This window comes from Lepus europaeus, chromosome 15 (assembly GCF_033115175.1).
Source record: "Lepus europaeus isolate LE1 chromosome 15, mLepTim1.pri, whole genome shotgun sequence".
Taxonomy (NCBI): domain Eukaryota; kingdom Metazoa; phylum Chordata; class Mammalia; order Lagomorpha; family Leporidae; genus Lepus; species Lepus europaeus.
Genome location: NC_084841.1, coordinates 10,654,409 through 10,673,117, shown reverse-complemented (window position 1 = coordinate 10,673,117; position 18,709 = coordinate 10,654,409). Strand labels below are relative to the sequence as shown.

Below are 18,709 nucleotides of genomic sequence, written 5' to 3'. Positions count from 1 at the left end.
GGCGGGTGGGCGGGGCCTGCGGGAGGGGCGGGGCCGGCGGGCGGGCGGCCGTGGAGCGCGCAGCCTGGCGGTGCTGTCAGCCGGGCAGCTCCGGGCCGGAAAGCGGCCGGAGAGCTCTGACTGGCCGTTCCCGCATGGCGCCCCTGAGGGGCGCGAGCGCCAGGGCCGTTCCCTTCTCGCTGGCGTCGCCCGCGGGTGACTGGCCCGGACAGCGCTGAGGTGGCCCGCTCCGGCGCCGCGCGGGCTCTGGCTCCGCCGCAGGCGCTGAGGTAGCCGAGGGGTCGTCGACGTGGGCGGTCTGTCCAGTCCCCTCGGCCGTCAAACGAGACTCCTCTCGCGGAATGCCCGCCTCACCTCGGACTTCCAGCTTCCCAGTCCTGAGCCCGCCACGTGTGTGAGGGGAGAGGTTGGGGACCGTAACGAAAACCCGGGTCAGAGCAGTCCTGGCTCGAACGTGCAGGTGAGGTGCAAGGCGCCTGTGCCCTGGCGACGGCCGAGTGCCGGAGCGGGGAGGGGTCTGAGGTTAAAGAGCAAACGCAGCGGAACCGGGGATGTGGAAGAAACTATGTGTAGACTGGAAGTGAGCAATTAAATGAGAGCTTGGTGGACGGTCGCCGGCACGCCTGTCACTGTTGAGTGGCAGGTTGCACAGGAGCAAGGGGAGGAGGCTAGAGCCAGCCACGTGGTACTACTGGATGAGAGGTGAAGACAATATACCGGCCCCCGTCTGGCTTAGCCACTTGCAGGTGGGTACGTGAGCAGATTTATGTGTGTGGGTGTGTGTGTGTGTGTGTGTCGGCGCAGGGCAGGACAAATACATCCGTCTCCTTGCTGTGTCAGCCAGTACACTGTAGAAACAGCCCTGGGGGCGGCAAACGTGCCCAGCGCTCGCATGTCTTAAATACCATTCTCCAATAAAAGAAATCAGGGCTTCTTGGGGAAATGGCTGATTCTAGGACTGGGACCGGAAAGATTTAATCAGAAGCTAAAGCATCCTGTGGTGCCAGAAGATAAGGAAGTGCCTCTCCCCCACCCCCAGTTTTTTTTAAAGCAACAATGGAGCCTGCATTGTGGCCCGGCAGGGACCAGTCATGTCATATGAATGCTGGTTGGAGTCCCAGCTATTCCGCTTCCGATCCAACTCCCTGCTAATGCTCCAGGAAAGGCTGCAGAAGACGGCCCAAGTACTTGGACCCCTGCCAGGCACAGATCAGAATGGAGTTCCTGGCTCCTGGCTTCTATCTGGCCTATCCCAGCCTTTGCAACCATTTGGGGATTGACGAAGTAGATGGAAGATCTTTCTCTCTCAGTCTCTCCCTCTCTCTGTAACTCTGCCTTTCAAATAAAATAAGCCCTTTAAAAAATAATTTAAAAAAACAATCACAACAATGATAGGAGTGTGTCAAAGGCATACAGGAACCCATCGACAATGCTCCCAAAGTCCGAAACTGGAACAAATGGAGCAAGAAAATAAATAAAGCACTATTTGATTATAACTGAAATTATAAAATAAAAATACCCACAAGTCCAATACTGATATCAATAAATTATTAAATGGAGAAAAGAGATGAAACACCCATGCAGAATTCAGAATAATTGATGTGGACGTTTTTCTCTCAAGGAGATGGAAGGGAACCTCCATCCCCTTAACTGGGGCCTGACATAGTAACCCCTGGAGAAACTTGCCAGGCACTGCTTCACCCTCGTTGCCACGGGGAACATCAGAAACAGTGGGTCATTTAATAGTGTGTTCACTTGATGAGATGCAACAGCAAAGCCATCTTACCTCTCCCAAACTGTAACTTCAGTCCCATTATGAGAAAGACATTAGATGAATCCCAATTGAAAGACATTCAACAAATTACAGTACTCCCTCAAACTGTCAAGGTCATCAAAAATAAGGAGAGTTTGGGAAACTACCCAAGCCAAGTGGATCCCCAAAAGACATGGCAACTAATTGCAAAATAGTTCCTTGATGCGATCCTGGAACCAAAAAGTACGTGAGGTAAAAACAGAAAATCTGAGTAGTATTATGGATTTGTTAGTGACAATTGCTGCTTCCTTAATAGTGAGAAATATTCCCAAATGAGAAAAGATGCTGACAACAGGGTGGACTGTGTGGGAGTGTATAGAAATCCTCTGCTATTTTCACAATGTTTTTATAAATGCCCTTCCATTCTAAAATGTTTTCTAAAGTTTTTTTTTTGTTGTTGTTGTTCTTTTGTTTTTTAATGGATGTGCTGTATCTCAAAGGAAAAAAAAAAGGTTACAGGGTCTGGGCATAGTCACACAGCCTGCATCTTACATGAGCACTGGTTGGAGTTCCTGCTGCTGCACTTCTGACCCAGCTCTGTGCTAATGCGCCTGGGGAAACAGCAGAGGATGGTCCAAGTGCTTGGACTCCTGCCACACACAAGGAAAACCAGGATGAAGTTCCAGGATCCTGGCCATTTGAGGAACGAACCAGCAAATGGAAAAACAGTTTACAACACAGTAGCTGATGACCTGCTCAGGTGTGCTAACAATGTTTAGTTTTCTTATTCCTCTCTCAGTTAATTTCTATCCCCAGCTCCCTATCTCCCTCATGGAACAAAACTTAATCCCAGTTCAGGGAAAACCCATCCTCCGAGGGTTTTCTATGTTGAATGCTTTTCCCCCTGTCTTCTTCCCAGGGTTGTTTCCCAGCTCCCTGAGGCAACAGAATGGGAACAGTGGAGTTGTAGCTGTTCCTTGCTCATCATGGGTTCATGCTGGCACCAATGCAGATGAGTGTCACTTTATCCTGCATGGATTACAGGAATTGCTAAGGCTTTGCCTTCTGCTCTTGCTTCCTCCTCACCCAGCTATGAGAACTCTCCAGGTTTGCTGGCAGTGAGTGCTCCCCAAACTCCCCATCTACTCCCAGCCACACAGGAAAATAGCTGCTCGCTGGAGACTCACACTCCCCTCCACTGCCCAGCCCCAGAAAGTGAGACCAAGATCTCTGCTCTCAGATCCCTCAAGTCTGCTGGGCACAGGTTGTTTTCTCAGACACATCCAGGCTTAATGTGCTCCATCTCCTTTTGCCCAAATTGAGCAATACTTATTGCCTCTCTATAAAGAAAGCTTCAGTTTTGTCATGCTTTCTTTCCAATCTGTTGTTTTTGACAGAATTTTTGTGTCTTGGGAGATTTAATTCAATATTCAACAACTTTTTCCCCTTAGTTATTTTTTTTTTTTTTTGGTGCCATACATTCTAGAAGTGTCTCTTAAAATTCTATAACCAAGGTTGGACTTCCTTCTTTCTCATTGTATCCCTCCCATAATAAGCGCACCTTGCAGATGGTGATTGTACGGAGCCCCGTCCCTGCTGGCAAAATGGTGGAGAATTTGAAAAGCTTAAAACTGCTGGCAGGGAACACCAGATCAGATAATACCATGCAATCACAGAAAGATTGGCAGTGCCTTGCAGCTGGCATTGCAAAAGGCTAATAACTCATGTTGGAGGAATCTTGGGGGCCCCTAGTTCTTGGGTATTAGGAGTCGGCCTGAAAAGAATGTGAGGGGTGATGAATGGGGTGGTCATGGAAAGGTTGCTGTGTATTTGGGCAATAAGATCTCTCTAGGGTCAAGACCTAGATATTGGCCTGTTCTCCCATCTTCTGGTAGAGTCTATGCCATGAAAGTAATATGGAAGACTTGTGTCTGAGTGTGGGATGTGCATGCAGCTCACCCAGATTGCAGTAAGAAAAAGAGGCTGCACACAGGGTTTTTTTTTTTCCCTTTCTGCCATCTGAGCATGTGTAGGGGGATCTAAACAGGGTTTCATGACAGCTGCTGTTGATCCTACCCAACCCTCAAAATTGAGCTCGAATTTCGTCCCCTTTCGTGAAGCTCCTACATAACTCAGATTGCTTTCTGCCTATAGCACCAGGCATTTGGGCATGTGATCATGTACTGCATTGTACTATTCACATCCTTTGTGTTCAGTGTCATCTGTACAACAGGGGGAGATCCTTTGCAATCAATACCCAAGTGTGGGTGTGCCTCCAGTGTGCCTAGAACCTCACCAGACCCAATGGTGTGAAGCAAGATCTGGGAAACCAGCTGTGCCAGACACTGCAAGTTGTCTACTCAATATCCTTTTCCTCTTTTGAGCCAGAACCCATGCCCAGCTACAAAGCCATGTCTTCTAGCCCAGCTGGTCTTGTGTCAAGGTGCTGGCCAATGAGAAATAAGTGGAAAGAGTTGGGCAGGGCTTATAGGAAAGGGGACATACAGCATACACATGCCTGTTTTCCTTTGTCCTGTCCTCTCTGGAATACACACAAGATGCTGGAGGTGAAGGGACAGAGCACACAGCACAGAGGCTTCATGAGCAGCCCACCTGCAGACTGCTTGGTCCATCAGAAGAATCTGATTTAGTTATGATCCTCTAGGTTGGGTGTTGGGTGTATATAGCCAAAACTGCTCCCACCTAATTTGCCAGTCACTGTTCATCAGCACTTCTCTTCACTACCAACAAAACCACAAAGATGGAGGCAAGCGAAGAAGAAGGTGAAAATTATGCCCTTGAGTGCCTGGGAGGGGTTTCCTAAGCAGCCACCATAGGAGGAACCTGTCTTTGAAGTTCCTGGCATTTTCTTAGAAATGCACATGAATTTCTTTCTTCTCCACATAGGTCTGTAGTAACTTTGAAATATAAAAAATAGCTTCTTAACTCATTTACCAGTTGTTATAGGTTGAATTGTGACCTCTCTCTCCTTAAAAAAAATGTTGAAATCCTAACCTCCAGTATCTTAAAATGGTATTTTGGAACAAGGTCATTGCAGGTGTAATTAGTTAAGACAAAGGCGCTGCTGGTATCCATTACGACTGGTGTCCTTATAAGAAGATATCGAAGTGAGGGCAGAGAGACATACTGAGAAAATGTCACATGCAGATGGAAGATCAGAGCCTTGCATCTGAAAGTCAAGGGACACCAAAGATTGCTGCTAGAAGCAAAGAGGAAGCAAGGGATTTCCTTACAGGTTTCAGAGGAACCGTGACCCTGCAGGCACCTTGGTGTCAGACTTCCAGCCTCCAGAACTCTGAGTCCATAAATTTCTCTTTTTCAGAAGCCACCCATTTCCAATACTTATAGTTACACAAGCCCTAGAAAACTAATTCAGAAGCAAATATACTTATCTAGTACAAATGTCTGAGTGAAACTGTCATTCTAGGGAGAGATTATGTATTGATTTTGTGGATAATATTTTATGGGTGCTCTAGATAAAAAAAAAAAAAAAGCATCCAGAGGAATGTGGAGAATTCTGGCTCGAGTGGCTGTTGGAGTAAACAGATGTGGATGAGTACATACCATGGAAATATCCAGATGTTAGCTTGAGATATGGGGCCTGACCTCTGGCTGGAGGTTGGAACTCTACCTCTAAATTGAGCTCAAGCACATAAAAATACCTGGAGCGTCTAGGCTTGATTAGTTTACCAAGAAGATGAGTATAAAAACTGAGTTGAGTCAGAGGCGGAGTCTTTAAGCCATACATTGTGTAGCAATGGGAATAGATCTAACTTGAAATGTTCCATGGGCCCTTTATTTGTCCTGCGCCAGGGCCAGGCGCATCTGGAAGAGAAGGGCATGCCCTGGGGGGCCAGGGCATCTCCTAAAGCCCAGGTGATGACACTGGATTTCTTTGATTTGGGGTGACCCCTAAGCCACAAGGCCAAAGCCTTACTCCCATTCTGAGTTCCTATTCACAGGTATGAGGCCCTCAGGGTTGTTTGGCAAAGAGCCATTTTTAAAAGTTGGTCTACTCTTTTATTTATTTGAAAGGCAGAGAGATTTTCATCTGCTGGTTCACTTACCAAATGCCTACAACAACCTGTTCTGGGCCAGATCAAAGCCAAGGAACTGGGCACTCATTCCAGGTCTCCCATGTGGGTGGTGGGGACCGAAATACTTAAGCTGTTACCTGCTGCTCCCAGGGTGCACATTAGCAGACAGCTGGAACGGGGAACAGAGCTGGAACTTGAACACAGGCACTTCAATATGGGATGTCAGCATCCCAAGCAACATCTTAACCAGAGCACCAAATGTCCTCCCCATAAAGACTCCTCTGAGCTTCTTCACACCAGTATTTTCCCAGCCATGTAGTAGCTCTGAGCATACAAACCAAGCAGAGAGGACTCAGTGAGAGGTGGAGGAGGGAAGTGGATAGGAGGAACCTAGGAAAGGAACAGGGAGGGTGGAATTCAGGAGCATTTGAGATGGATAGGTAGCGTAGATGTGTGTGTGTGTGTATGTGCTTTGCCTGCTTGCATTTGAGGTTGGAGTTGATGAAGATCCTGATCTGGTAGCAGGGAAACCCAACAATTCTGGGCAGGGGTGGGAGTGGTGGGGTGGAACCAAGAAAGAGGTAGATTTGGCTTTGAAATGAACTTAAATTTGGATTTGCAAGGTTTTGTTGCTAGTACATAAATGGGAGAGGTATATAGGAGAGTGAAAAGATCTATATTTGCTGCCATGTCTTCAAACAGATCAATAGCCCAGTCCTGTTTCTTAAGGACTCCTGACTTTCTGTTCCAGCCCCTAAAATCAGGCTCTAAAATTCTACCTGATGAGAGTCATTCATTCTGATCCTGACCAACTTTCGGTCTTCAAGATTTCTCTTTAATGGATAAATACTCTGGAAGTGCTAACACCTTAAACCTTTGCCTCTTAATACCATGGAGAAAAGATTAGTGGATTAGCTGAGCTCAGGGTAATGCAGGATAGAAGAGGAAAAAGATTAACATAAGGCACCCATAAAAATAGCACCTATGTTGCTTTTACACAGAGCTGGCTCCACAGCTTCTGTCCATTGCAGAACCCAAGAAAGGTCTACTCTGGTCCATTTGCAGAAGTGGTAAGGATTTTTATATGTAAGGGTTGCTGGCTATTCAATGAATCTTCAGACCTCCCATTGCACACAGAGAGTTATGTGAAGATGCCTCCATCCAGCTTTGGGCTGTTCTACAGTATTGATTTATTTATTGTGTAAACATTTATTGAGCCCCTAGTATGTGGCAGGCACTCCTTAAGTGGTAAGGTCACAAGACTGAACAAAACAAGCCAAAATCCTAGCCTTTGCAAAGCTTACTTCCCAGTAGGGTGGGGCGTGACAGACAATTAACAAGTAAGTAGAAGGTGTCATGGCCAAATCATATTAAGTGCAATACAAAAGACTAAGGCAGGAACGGGGAGGAAAAATCTGGAGCAGAGTGTATCACTAGATGTGACATTTGAGCAAAGATAAGAAAAGGGTGAGAAAATGAAAAGAGTATATCTAGGGAGGGGACTTCAGGGAGCAGAAACAGCAAAAGCAAAGGCCCTGTGGCAGAAGCCAAAGACTCTGCTGTTTGGAGAACATGAGGCACGCCACTGGTGTGGGTAGGGGGAAAAGTAAGAAATGCAGATGGAGGGGCAAGCACTGTGGCGCAGCAGGTTAAATCCCCAGGCCTGCAGCGCCAGCATCCCATATGGACACCAGTTCAGATCCTGGCTGTTACACTTCTGATCCAGCTCTCTGCTATGGCCTGGGAAAACAGTAGAAGATGGCCCACGTCCTTGGGCCCCTGTACCCAAGTGGGCGACTCGGAAGAAGCTCCTGGCTCCTAGCTTCAGATCTGTGCAGCTCCAGCCATTGCAGCCATTTGGAGAGTGAACCAGCGAATGGGAGAACTCTTTCTCTCTCTGTCTCTGCCTCTCTGTAACTCTGCCTTTCAAATAAATAAATAAATCTTTTTTTTTTTTAATTTTTGACAGGCAGAGTGGACAGTGAGAGAGAGACAGAGAGAAAGGTCTTCCTTTTTGCCGTTGGTTTACCCTCCAATGGCCGCTGCAGTAGGTGCGCTGCGGCTGGCGCACCGCGCTGATCCGATGGCAGGAGCCAGGTGCTTCTCCTGGTCTCCCATGGAGTGCAGGGCCCAAGCACTTGGGCCATCCTCCACTGCACTCCCTGGCCACAGCAGAGAGCTGGCCTGGAAGAGGGGCAACTGGGACAGGATCGGTGCCCCGACCGGGACTAGAACCCGGTGTGCCGGCGCCAGAAGGCAGAGGATTAGCCTATTGAGCCGCGGCGCCGGCCCAATAAATCTTTTTAAAAGAAAGAGAGAGAAAAAGAGAGAGAGAAAGGAAGGAAGGGAGAAATGCAGATGGAGAGAAATGGGAACTTCATTGTGTGAAACCTCCTGGGTACCTTGCAAAGATTCTGCCTTTTAATCAGAATGAGACTGTGGAAGTAGATTGCTACATGGAAAGATTCTAAGTAGTTTTAGAATGAAAGTAGAACATGATGTGGACTCATCAGAATATTAGAAAATAAAGCAGAAATTTGAGGCTGATGTTATGGTGCCATGGGTTAAGCTGCCAGCAGCATCACCAACATCCTATATGAATGCCTATTGGAGCCCTGGCTGCTCCACTTCCAGTCCAGCTCCCTGCTAACGTGCCTGGGAAAGCAGCAGTGGATGGCTCAAGTGCTTGGACCACTGTCATCCACAAGAGATTCTGATGGAGTTTCAGGTTCCAGGCTCCTGGATTTGGCCTGGCCCAGCCCTAGCCATTGTTGCGATCTGCAGGGTGAACAAGAAGATGAAAAATCTCTCTCTGTAACTACGACTTTCAAATTAATCTTTTAAAAATAAAGCAAAAATTTGTTAAAAGCTTTGGAAAAATGGAGGTGAAGTTTTCTCCAGAACCCCACTGCAGTCGTCTCTCTTGGAGAAGGCTTAATAGGATATTTGAAGTTGGGCCGGTGCTGCAGCACAGCAGGTTAAGCCCTGGCCTGCAGTGCCAGCATCCGGTTTGAGCCCTGACTGCTCCTCTTCCAACCCAGCTCCCTGCTAATGCCCCAAGAAAGCAGAAGATGCCCCAAATCCTTGTGCCCCTGCACCCACATGGAAGACCTAGATGAAGCTACTGGTTTCAGCTCTAGCCATGGCAGGGAGGGGTAAACCAAGGGATGGAAGATCTCTCTCTCTTGCTCTCTCTCTCTCTCTCTCTCTCTCTCTGTAAATCAGCCTTTCAAATAAATAAATAAATCTTAAAAAAAAAAAAAAAGATAGTTGAGGACAGCCACACACATCCAGGGGCCCCACCAGGCACAGAAAACCAGGAGAACAGGGATTCTGCATTGGAGCTGACGCTGAGTCTGCCCCATGGGACCCGGTCCCATCACTGCTGACCACCCCAGAGCTGATCCCAAGCCTTCTGCAGCCACACCCAAGGTCTTCCTCCTTCAGAATCAAAGGAGACCTGCCTATGGACCTCCTGTCCCCAACCCCCTCACGTGCCAGGTATCAGGGACCAGGAGGCAGAACATAGGCCCCACAGGAAAATCACCTCTTAGAAAGCACCTCCAGACTCTCTTTACTTTTTGTTCATTTATCACATGGCCTCAGGGCAAAATCATGGACTACAGGAAGCAACAAGGCAACCTAATTAGGGAACTGGATTTCTCTCAAACCCAGAGTAGTTGACTTTCTTCTTCTGGAGGACCAGGGCAGACCTTTTCCAGAGGGAAAAGAATCCCCAACAAAAGCTGGTTGTCAATCCTGGCCCTGACACTGCCCAGCTGGGTGACCCAGGCAGGGGAAGTGGATCACATGTCTGAGGGCTGCCTTTGCCATCATCAGTCAGACCAGGCAGCCCTGTCAGCCCCTCCTCCACCTACCTATTACCTCTTTTTATCAAGGGACAGGAAAGAATGGCTGTTACCAAAATGACAAACACTGGTGAGGAGACAGAGAAAGGAGAACCCTGTACCCTGTTGGTGGGGATGTGAATTAGCATACCCATTATGGGAAACTATGGAAATTCCTCAAAAAACTGAAAATAGAACCACCATAGGATCCATCAATCCCACTACTAGGTATATAGCCAAAGCAAATGGAATAATTACATTCAAGTGATACCTGCACCCCCCTGCTTGTTCCAGCACTATTCACAAAAACAAAAGGTATAGAATCCATCAATAGATGAATGTATAAAAACTCGGAATATAGACACCATAGAATATTATTCAGCCATAAAAAAGGAAGAAATCCAGTCATTTGTGGCAAGAGGAATATAACTGAGGATGTGATAGTAAGGGAAGTAAGTCAGGAACAAAAAGACAAATGCTATGGAGACAAAAAAGTTGGTCATGTAGGAGTAGAGAACAGAAAAGAAACCTCTGACAGCAAGGAAGGAAGGGAAGAAGTGAGACAGGACAAGTTGAACCACAGGAACCAAAGTGCAGTTAGATGGAGGAATTGGTTCTAATAGTCTGTAGCACACTGGGGAAACTAATACATAATAACTTATACATTTAAAAACAACCAGAGGAGAAGAGTTTGAAGGTTCCTAACACATAAAAAGGATAACATTTGAAGAGATGGAAATGCTAATTACCCAGAATTTATCATATATATCATATACACGAATTATAATACTGTACCCTGTGATCACAACTATTATATGTTGATTTTTTTAAGTTTATGTGTTTATTTATTTGAAAAGCAGAGCAACAGAGAGAAGAGAGAGAAAACTTCCATCAAAGGTTTCATTGCTCAAAGGTCCAGAATAGCTGGGACTGAAGCCAGGAGCCAGGAACTCTACCTGGGTTTCCCATGTGAAGGCAGGGACCCAAGTACCTGAGCCATCATCAGTTGCCTCCTATACATCAGCAGGAAGCTGGATCAGAAGCAGAGGCAGGACTTGATCCCAGGATCTCCTTAATACAAACTAGACTGAACTCACTCCCATTTGGAAAGAGGGAGAATACTGCAGCACAGTGGATGAAGCCACTACTTGGGATGCCCACATCCCATACCAGAATTCCTGAGATTGAGTCCCACCTGCATTTCATTTCAGCTTTCTGTTTATGCACACCCTGGGAGGCAACAGATGGTGGCTCAAGTACTTGAGTCTCTGCCACCCATGCGAGAGACACCAATGGACTTCCTCCTGGCTCTCGGCTTTGACCCAGCCCAGCCCTAGGTGTTGTGGGCATTTGGAGAGTTAGCCAGCAGATGGAAGAGTCTCTCTCTCTCTCTCTCTCTCTCTCTCTTTTCCCTTCTCTCTGTTTTTCGCTGTCAACTTGCCTTTCAAATAAATAAATGAATATTTTTAAAGGTATGGAGATTGGATGCAAGGAGCTGGGCAGCATGGCGGCAGTGAGTCCTGCTCCAGTCCCTGGAACAAATGGGAGTGGGGAGGTGGAGACTGAGCACTGCCTATGTACCAATCCCCTTCCTGAGATCACTTGTCAGTAGTCAGGGGATCTCTAGCCTAAAGCACCTTACCAGAAAGGAAATTAGCTCCTAACTAGAAAGAGAATAAATTTCCTTGTTCCATGCAACAGACTCTTACTGAGCCAATGACTATGGCCTAGGAACAGAACTGGGGAGAGGGCAGACAGCCCCTTACCATATCCTGGACAGAATTTGTGTTGCTCATAGTCAGCAGTTTAGAGAGCTAATGAGCTTTCTATCACCTGTGTTTTCATAAGGACTGGCCCATGTCCAGGCCAACAGGGAGACTCACACCAGGAGCAACTTAAAGTAAATAATGAACATGAGGATGACTGTGCATTTGAATCACCCTCCTTGTAGCCCTGTTTTGTACACTGTTGATTTACCAAACTTCAGCATCAGCTGGATTATCTATGTTTTTTTGCTTCTACAACTATAGTTAAAGATTCTGGAAAGTAAAATGGATATCTGGAAGTTACTGTAGGAATTAACACTACCACTACCACCTCACTGTATGGAACTCTTCCTGCACCCTGGCTCCCTCACTGTCCTGAAAACACTGCCAGCTGCACCTCTTTCTTTGAAACAAGGTGATCTCAACCATTTCTGAGGCAACCATGGGAGTAGGCTAAGAACACCACTCAGGTCTGGGGAGGATGCAGGCAAAACTGGAGCAGAGAGGAGAGGTGGCTTAGGTCCCTGTCCTTGCAAACTGTTCCCCACGGGGCCTGGGGAGGGTCCCTGAGGAGTCACACTAGAGAGGACAGGGAATCATGGAGGAGCAGGGATGGCTGCCCAAACCAGTCTTACCTGGAATCCAAGACCACGTACAGGTGCTCAGTCCCTTCTTTATAGTTCCAAAATCCAAAGGTTCTACTAGCCGATAGTTTTGTGTAGCACATGGGGTGGCAAAAACTGACTTCACATCACAAGAAGCTGTATGTTTTATCCCATTTGAGTTGAAGCATTGTATTTTTGCAGCAGAAACCTTGGAGAATATGGTTATCAGGTGCTCCAGAGCCTACTGGGGAATTAAGCATTTTAGAGTATACCCACTATTACCTTTCCATGTCTGAAAAAGTCTTAAGTGTTATATTTATTCAGAAAAGAGAGAGAGAGAGAGTTTTCCATCTATTGGTTCACTCCCCATGTACCTATAACAACCAGAGCTGGGCCACGGTGAAGTCAGGAACCAAGAACTCCATCTGGGTCTCCCATGTAGGTGGCAGATACCAAGCACTTGAGCCATCACCTGTTGCCTCCCAGGGTACATCTTAGCAGGAATCTGGATTGGAAGCAGAGTATCTAGGACTTGAATCAGGCTCTCTTACATGGGATATTGATGTCCCAACCAGCAACTTAACTGCTGAACCACAATGTCTGCCCACCAAAATTTTTAAAATGTTAATGAACTTCAGAAAGAGTGAGGATTCTGGCTGGCGCCGTGGCTTAACAGGCTAATCCCGGTTCTAGTCCCGGTTGGGGCGCCAGATTCTGTCCCGGTTGCCCCTCTTCCAGGCCAGCCCTCTGCTATGGCCCGAGAAGGCAGTGGAGGATGGCCCAAGTGCTTGGGCCCTGCACCCGCATGGGAGACCAGGAGAAGCACCTGGCTCCTGGCTTCGGATCAGCACGATGCGCTGGCTGCAGCAGCCATTGGAGGGTGAACCAACGGCAAAAAGGAAGACCTTTCTCTCTATCTCTCTCCCTCACTATCCACTCTGCCTGTCAAAAAAAAAAAAAAAAAAAAAAAAAGGAAAGAGTGAGGATTCTGAAATCTATCTGATTCCTAAGACTTTGGATAAAGAATTCAGGACATACAGATTATATACCTGTGACTCATAGTACATGAAAAGATGAAAAGATGCTTGACATCATAGCTACCAGGGAAATCCAAGCCTAACCACACTGAGATACCACTCCCTGTGCACTAGAATGGTTGAAATAAAGAGAACCAATAACAAGCGACAAGGATGTAGAGAAACGGGAAGCCTCATTCATTGCTGTTGGGAATGTAAATAGTGCAGCCACTTTAGAAATTAGTTTGGAAGTTCTTGCAAAGTTTAACAGAATTGCCGTATGATCTAGCTATTCCACTTGTAGCTATTTACCCAAGAGATATGAAAATATGTTTACACAAAAGCCTGCACGTGGGGCTGGCACTGTGGCGTAAAGCCGCCACCTGCCATGCCTATCCTATTATGGGTGCCAATTCATGTCCTGGCTGCTCTGCTTTTGATCCAGCTCTCTGCTAAAGGCCTGAGAAAGCAGTGGAAAATGGCCCAAGAACTTGAGTCCATGCACCCATGTATGAGACCTGGAAGAACTCCTGGCTCCTGGCTTTGGATCAGCCCAGCTCCAGCCATTGCAGCCATCTGGGGAGTGAACCAGTGGATGGAGGATCTCTTTCTCTGTCTCTCCCCCCTCTCTCTGTACCTCTGCCTTTCAAATAAATAAATAAATCTTTATTTTAAAAAAGCCTATAGAAAAGTGTTCACAGCAGCATGGTTCATAATAGACAACAAATGGAAACAATATGGAAATCTTTCACCTGATAAGCATATAAAGAAATGTTGATTCATTCAATATTTCAAATAGCAAATAGAGAATTTTGAGTGTTCTCAATACAAATAAAATGGTGTACATCTGAAATAACGGATATACTAGTCACCCTGATCTGGTCATTACATGTAACATACATGTATTGAAATGTCACACTGTACCCCATAAATATGTATATTAAAATAAATATTTTTAAAAGGAAATGTTGTATGTCCATGCAATGGAATACTGTTCAATAATAAAAAGGAATGAAGTATTGACACATACTATAACATGCATTGATCATGAAAGCATTATGCTAAGTGAAAGAATCAGACACAAAAGACCATAGTGCATGGTTCCATAAATATTAAATTTTGAGAATCGGTAAACCTATCAAGGTAGAAAATAGATTAATGGATGTTAAGGGCTGAGGAGGGAAGAAAGAGGAATAACCCTTAATGGGTACAGATTCTTTCTGTGAGAAGGGCAAAATTATTCTAAAATTAAACTGTGGTGAGGCTTGTACAACCCCATGTATATACTAAGAAGCATTGAACTGCATATTTTAAATGGATGAATTGAGTGGCATATGAATTATGTCTCAATCTTGCTATTGAAATATGAATAAATAAGAATCCAATCAGGTGACAGCAGCGGCTAATTCAAAGCAAGGCAGCAGAATGTCATGACATCTCAGGAAATCCTCAGGCCCTAACATAAAAGATAAAAAAGGTCAAAATAGCCAGAAATGGACTGACGTGGTAGTAGAAGCTATCTTCAAGATTTCCTCCCAGTAGGCAAAACATGGCAACAATCCTGCAGTTCAGGAATCTGAACATGTACCTCAACAGCCTCAAAGGACAGGCATCCTAGGGCCAGCTGGGAATCTCCTGTGGCAGGTGCTGTCCTTGACCAGCTGCAGTGTGTGGAGCTTCCCTCCAATAGCCAGAAAGTGTATGGGGATCCTTCATCCATTTTCCTAAAGAAGTATGTGTCAGTTGTTCCACTGAGCTCTGCAGTTTGGTGAAGGGTGTGCAGCTGGTGTGGCGTTCACTCTTCACTCCAGTGTTGAAGAAGTTGCAAAATAACAGGAGTTGCGTAATAACACCTAAGGAGGAGAGGAGTGTGTATTCCCAAATGCTGTGGAATATGAAGCCAATAAATGACTTTTGGAATGACTCCTAATAGAATTTTTGGATACAGTGGTTTAGCCAGGAGAATGTACAGCTTGTAATACCCAGACCTCTGCTGTGCCCAGTCAGCAGACACTCAGCACCTCTTTGAGCATGACACTGTGCATGGAACCCTTAAGTGGCCAGACAGAGTTGGAAAGATAAGGCCAGTCACTTGACAAGGCAATTATGATTACAAAACAGAATATATGTTCAAATGAGCAGATGATACAATAAATGCCGAAAGAAAACTCAAAGAAGGGAGAAGTCCTTCTTGCAGTGGGTTGATGATAGGAAAGTTCCTAGGTCAGAGTTTAGTTGCTTTTGTTCAAAGGCCAAGACTCACAATAAAAAGAATATACAATCTTATTAATAAACTATGAAGATGAAAACTTTCTTTGTGGGGTAAGAGGAACTGGACTTCTGGAGGCAAGTGTTTGGCCTAGTGCTTGAGATACTAGTTAGGATGCCCCCATCCCACACTGGTGGACCTGGGTTCAATTTCTGGCTCTTCAGCTTTTTGCTAATGCGGACCTTGGGAGGCAGTGGTGATGGCTCAAGTAATTGCGTTCCTGCCACCCACGGGAGACCAGGATTGAATCCTCAGCTCAATCTAGATTTGGCCATGTCCTATCCCCAGACATTTTGGGCATTTGGGGAGTGAACCAATATATGGGTATTTCTCTCTCTCTCTCTCTTTCCCCATCATCTCCCTGTCTCTCCCTCTGTGTGTGTGCGTGTGTGTGTGTGCATGTCTCTGTGTGTACATCTCTCTCTCTCTCTTTATGCCTCTCAAATAAAAACATTTTTTAAAAAAGCCATATTCTTTCATTCATTTACTCATTCCCCTACACCTATCTCCACATTACTGCCATCTTCCTGGGCCCCTGATTGTATAGCCTTTCTGTCTCTTCCACTCTCTTTGACGGTTTCTCTTTTCCACAATAAGTCAAATGAATGCTATGCTAATAATAAGGTGGAAGATGAGACTGTATTGAACAACAGGGTAGCAGAAGATCACACATTGCTACACATCTTCAATCCAAACTCTAGAAACTACCTTAGACAGAACCTATCCAGATTATATTACCCTGAAATCCTACAGAAATAATGACAATTTAACAATATGCACACTGCCTTTATGGGGCTCATTTGCATTTGAAGATGTTGGCCTTATGTTATTTAATTTCCCTTTATTAAATAAAGACCCGTGTGTTAGCTGTTTCAGACATTGGTAGTAGGGAAAGTGAAGTGTATCTCTGCTGACAGATGGTTGTGCTTCCTTTTATGAGCTAATGCAAACTATGTAACTCTCTGTGTTTCTTTTTATACCTTGGAAGTCAAGATGCTCAGAATTAATTTATGTGCATATTTCCATCAGTTTACAATAATATACTTCCCTTTTATTCTTCTATCTTTATTTTTAAAGGTTTTACTTCTCTGTTTATCCTAGATTTCCTTGAGTTCTTTCCTGAAGATGGTTAGGAATGGATGGATGGATGGTTAGGTGATAAATAGATTGGTAGACAAACAGACAGGCCAACCAATTGGACACAACTGTAGCAATGGAATAGATAGACTTCCACAGAGTTCCTCTTCTTTCTGACCTTCCTTTTTGTCATGGACCTACCTTGTCTTTCAAGGATCTGGTTCTTGCCATTTTCACCAAAATCTTGAGAGGCTGTGTAGCTTAGTAACTCAGAATGAGAGTCAGGTTCAAGTTTTAACTTAGTTACTTGGGGTTAATGTTGTGGCTTAGTAGGCTAAGCCTCTGCCTGAGGCGCTGGCATCCCATACGGGCGCCAGTTCATTTCCCAGGTGCTCCTCTTCCGATCCAGCTCTCTGCTAATGGCCTGGAAAAGCAGTGGAGCATGGCCCAAGTCCATGGGCCCCTGTACCTACATGGGACACCTGGAAGAAGCTCCTGGCTCCTGGCTTCAGATCAGCCCAGCTCAGGCTGTTGCAGCCATCTGGGAAGCAAACCAGAGGATGGATGACTTTTTTCTGTCTCTCCCTCTCTCTGTCTGTAACTCTGCCTCTCAAATAAATAAAAAAAATCTTAAACTAATTACTTTCTCTGTAAGAACATAAGAAATTTACCTTCCATTTCCTCATGTGTAAAATGAGAATAACAGCATTTCCTACATCATATAGTTTTGCATGATATTATAAATCGCCTCATATGGTCTGTCTAGCACATGGTAAAGGTGCAATGGATATTGGTTATTACGATTACTCAGGTGACCTTCCTATAACCTTCTCTGATGTCTTCCTTTCCAGGTACATCTCATGTGGACTATTGCAGTGGCCTTCTAGTTTGTCTTGGCATTTAAACTCTTATAGCTGAAAGGCATTACCTAATTCAATACTCCCATTTTGTATAGAGAGAGCCTTGACAAGAGAACTTCATGCCTACAGTGACACAGTCATATGATATGGATTTCAGCACACCACTGGCTTAGCTAAGTCAAGGTGTATCTGCTGAACCACTGAGAACTTTAAATATTTAACAAACAACCTGGGAAGTGAACTCAACTTGTGCCCACTGCTAAGAGACTTCTGACAAACATGAGGTTACCTACTGGTAAAGAATATCTAAGAATCCTCCAGTACCAGAACTCACCCACAGGGCAGAAAGGTCCAGGTGTGATGAGCTTGGACCAAGAGGTTAAAGAGTTAAATAAGAGAATGAGCTGCAGTGAGGTCTCCTGGGTGCAGTCCTGGATTCCAAGGACAGAGAGGATCATAAGTGAAAAGTGAGGGAGCCGAGCACCAAATCTGTCACAGGTGAGTTCAATATGTGTGGGTGTGAGAACTCTTAGTGCAAATAGAAAGTGGTCATCTGTCCTCACTCTGCTGTAGCCCGCAGCCTGGGTTTGTCCTCCCAAGGGCATGGACTGGTTGCTCAAGGGGTGGAACTTCAGGAGGGACCATGGCAGCAGGTGAGGTGCACTGGACAGAGGCAGGGCTTGCCAAGCTTGGTGGAACTCCACTGAGTACTAGGGGCAGAGGGCTGCTTTAACGAACATGGGAGGCTGCACTGCAGTGATGGGCTAACCAGCCAATGAAAGGTCGATATTCACCATCAGGTGACATAGTTTGTCTCTGAAGGTGCCTGAGACGAGGAAAATCTAGGGGAAATCACATGGGGGTAAGATAGATAGTCTGAGGACAGGCCCATTCCTCTCTCCATACTCTGGTCTTCCCTAACCATTTGATCCCAAGCCTGATGAGCTTCTTGAAGGACAGGTTGGATTGTGCATTCTTTTTCAAACCACCTTGACTCACACCCTGCCCTTCAGAATGACCTTCAGACTCTTCAGTCTGACATTAAAAGTCCAACTTGTCAATGTTGCAAACCTCAGCATCTTTGGGAGCCTTTATTTTAAATCTACATTCTGGAGCCCATGCCAGACTGTCTGGTGATGTTCCAGGCACCCTGCAGTTCCAAGGCCTTGATCCACATCTGGTGTGGGATCTGGCCACTATGCCATGAGCCAATCAGTATAAGACCTCCACCATTTATGCAGATAGGCAGATAGATGAGGTGCAGCCAAGGAGCACACCCTATCCTGTAAGTCTTCCACCAAACCTGTGCTGACCACAGGATCTTTGCACTTGATGGTCTGAGTAAAATCCATGCTACCTTTTCTCATCCTTTTCACTTAGAATTTAATGAAATGTGTAAATAGCTGAGTTTTCCACTAGCTCCTTGAGAACTTAGAGTGGCCCACTCTTTTCTTATA

At 45.7% G+C, this 18,709-nt stretch overlaps 1 long non-coding RNA gene across 2 annotated transcripts; it reads left to right on the top strand.

Moving 5' to 3' along the window:
* Positions 1-108: 108 nt before the first annotated feature.
* Positions 109-17,740, top strand: LOC133774150 (uncharacterized). Of its 2 annotated transcripts, none has more exons than XR_009868049.1 (3): positions 109-746; positions 2,254-2,513; positions 17,244-17,740. It is a non-coding gene; the product is annotated as an uncharacterized LOC133774150 (long non-coding RNA). The 2 variants fall into 2 exon arrangements; XR_009868048.1 differs by lacking the exon at positions 17,244-17,740 and adding an exon at positions 13,492-13,965.
* Positions 17,741-18,709: the final 969 nt, after the last annotated feature.